Below are 3,571 nucleotides of genomic sequence, written 5' to 3'. Positions count from 1 at the left end.
TGACTTTTGCTAACTAACTGTCATGCATTGCAGTTCCTTTTTGTCAGGTTTTTTTTTGCTTCCACAAACCTATTATTTTCTGCTAATATGTTAGAATAGTCTTAGTAGCTACTGTCAAACTGTCTGTGCACTCTTATAGAATGTGAGCTGCAGGTGAGTCTTCGAGTGGCAACTCCTCCTCTCTCCTTGACTGATCAGCAGTGAGATGGAGCTGGAAACCCTACTCTACATGTTTCCTGATTCCCACCCCGTGGGCATGCACCAAGGTGTTTTGTTTTTACTTCCTGGGTTAAGCCAGACCCTTTGCGGCCTGTCCATGTGTCTCTCCACCAATTGGTCTTGTAGGCCCTCTGGTGTGAGTGTCAATTGGGGGTTGTGGGAGGTGCGACCTCTAAGCCCCGACCAACTAGAGAGTGTAACGAGGCTGTAAATTTGTCCTCTAGTGCTTAACCATTTGCTAGTTGGTAGCAGTACCCTAGAAGCCCTTGAGATGTGAAGGAGGCCATCTTGTTTAAAGAGCTCAGTTCCACTCCCACAAGAGGGGGAAGTCAAGGGGAGCCCTCTGGCCCAGCTGCCATTGGAGATTCCAGAATGCAACCTGAAGACCTAACAGGCAGCCTCCCGCTATATGTGCTGGAACTAGGGGTGCTGCAGCACCTCCTGACTTGAAGTGGTTTCTATCATATACAGGGTTTACACTTTGGTTCAATGGCTCTCAGCACTCCCTCTATGCAAATTGTTCCAGCACCCCTGCCTCATGCTCGAGTTAGAGCCTGTGAACCCAGAGCAGGCCCAGAAATGTTGGGGGTTAGCTGCTGTTTTAACCATTGGAGGGGGGCAGGACATGTTGTACAAGGCTGAGGCGTCTCTGCCAAACGATTTGAGTCATGGAGCCAAGTTGCAGGTAACTAGAATAGAAAATGTTGAAAGGGCTGAGGAGGGTAATGGGGATAGGAACTGATTGCACCTATGTAAATCTAAAATGGGGCCTTACCTGTGTGGGTGGGTGGGCTGGGGGGGTTATCTCAACAGCTGAGCAATGACTTTCTAGAGAGCCCTAGAATCTGGACAGCATAGATCTGTGGATATGGAAGAATTAGGCCAAAATTGTTTTTGCCCAGCCCTGAGACAGGGTGTTTGAGAGCGAAGCTGAAATGGGGCATATGGCTGCAGTGAGAGTGCTAATTGAGCCTGTGTGACATCATGAGCATGTAAGAGCTGTGTGTGCTATTGTGTGTTTCTGATTTGTTTTCTTTAAAAACAAAAAGTTTACTCACCAAAAAAAAACAACCCCTCTAAAAAACAAAACCCTCACACCTAAAAAATGCCCTAAGACACATTTTGTCAGCTTCAAAGTCAGTAGGAAGGGGGGATACAGTAACAGTCAAGGTTGCAGTGCAGGGCGGTTTACTGTTTAATAATGTAAGAAGGTCCTGTTGTGCTCTATTTCAATTAGAAACAGGAAAATAAAACCCCAAAGCAGCCCTGTTGTGTAGACAGGTTTTCACCCACAGCCTTGGGGATGCATAAATTCATCATGCACCCTACTCAAGTATATATTGAGAACTGAAGTATCAAAACAACATGCTAAGTACAGATGTTAAAGTTAGATTGAAACGAACAGGTGCCTGGGGATGTGTCTTATTTATGGGAGACTGTCTCCTTACACCAGAAAACACCATGGTGGGAATGGCTGCTGGGCTGGCAGAGGTATAGTGTACAATTCTGAATGTACCCGATCTCTAGCGCTGTGTGTATATATAAACACACACACACACACTTTACTGTAGTGTGATCCGTTTAGTGGGGAAACAGCAACTTCAAGCTGTAATTCACCAGGGCAAGATAAAATTCCATTTTAACTGTGCATATGTTTTATATTATTTAAAAACAGGCTGTAGGTGTGTGTGGCAGGGCAGAGGGATAAACCCTTTGGATGCCCGGCTAAAGGGGTGGCTCCACCCTGCTTCTCAGCAGAGGGGGTGGGGGCCCAGACACTCAGCAAGGAGCTCAGCTGCAGGCCCTAACGAGGGCAGGCTCAGGGGAATCAGATGAGTCAAGTGGAACCAGCTGGGCTGGTGCCTGGGAGGGGATCTAAGCCCAGAGAAAGGCTCAGTGAGACGGCTAGCCAAGGGAGAAGACCCCGGTAAGGGTCAGTGTGGGGATCGGTGTCAGGCAAATCAGGATTGCAATAAGCATTGTAAATAAAGAGACACGGATGAAACACCTGAGAGAGGCGTTGGGACCCTTCTCTTTGACCAGTCTAAGCAGAGATGAGAGGGAGGGAACCTGTGCAGACCCTGTGACAGTGTGTTTCTGTAAACATGCAGTTTAAACAGTTAAGGAATATTAACTTAAATGTTGTTGACCATTAGGCTGAAGACATAAATACAAGTGTGTAGGGGGGCGGGGGGAGAAACAGATACCAGCATGCCTTTATTCTCTGTGTGCAAAGGACATGCAAACTCTCTTTAAAAAATGGATGAACACCATCTGCCATTGAGGGGGAAACGAGCAGGTCTAGACAAAGGTAAGATGTGCTGGGATAGTCACAGTGAATTGCGGGATGATTACAAACCTAAATCCCCAGCCTTGAGGGAGAGGGTGTCCGCCCCCAGAGAGGTGATGGCTGGAGGCCTGAGACCAACAGGGGAGTCCTTGAGCAGACCACAGGAAGCAGAGGTGTAGTTAATCCCAGCACTGACACATATAGTGGCAGTGTGTGCAATTTGTGACGGTGAATTGCCAGTAAGTGCCAAGAGCAGCAAAAGCAAGTATTGTAGAAGGAAAAAGTAGTGTCTTGTAGCCTTTTCAGGAAAAGACACAGCACAATGAGTTATGAACAGCTGAAGAAAAAAGTTAGCAGAGGGAGATGGAGCTCTTGGAAGCTGACAAAGGCAGAATTTGCTGACCCAGAAAAGCAACGATGGTCCAGAACTCCAGGGACACGTGGATCACTGTTTCTGAACTCCATATGGGGGAAAGTTTTGACAGAGATCAAACCTGGCCAATAGGAGGACCCCTTGTGAACTCTGAGTACACACATTTAAGTAGAAGGTTTCTTTGCCATGTGTCAGTTTAATTTCCAGATCCATGCCATTCTACAAGTTTATCTTGAAAAGAGAGGTAACTGTGTAGAGCTGCTGGGGCAGCTATCTTCCTGCTCTGAGCTGATGGGTTCATCCACCTCCTAACCCCTTCATTCTTGCCCGTCGGCTCTGTTTCGTAGTCTCCAAATGTGTCTTTGTAAAACAGGCGTGTGGAAAATTGTGTGGCAAGGGTGTTGTTACTGTAACGGAGCAGCGTTGCTGTAAAGGCTATCTCCCAGAATGACATCCAGCTGGTTGAAAATAGAGGCCTTGAGGTAATTCACTAGTCCCACCTTGGGCCCCCCATTGGGTTTGTAAAAGATGGAATCGATCTTGCAACAGAAAGATACAGTAATGTATTCAAATCCATGTAACTTATTCCCATTCCTGCCAGAAAAGTCAAGCAGGGAGCTTCTGCAATGGCTGATAGAGATGGTGCCTAACTATATATATATATTTTTTCTACGCTGGTCTGCTAGGGG

Source organism: Terrapene carolina, unplaced genomic scaffold (assembly GCF_002925995.2).
Source record: "Terrapene carolina triunguis isolate 2854851 unplaced genomic scaffold, T_m_triunguis-2.0 Scaffold31, whole genome shotgun sequence".
NCBI classification, from domain to species: domain Eukaryota; kingdom Metazoa; phylum Chordata; order Testudines; family Emydidae; genus Terrapene; species Terrapene triunguis.
The sequence above is the reverse complement of the archived record's forward strand: the minus strand, read 5'-3'. Positions refer to the sequence as shown.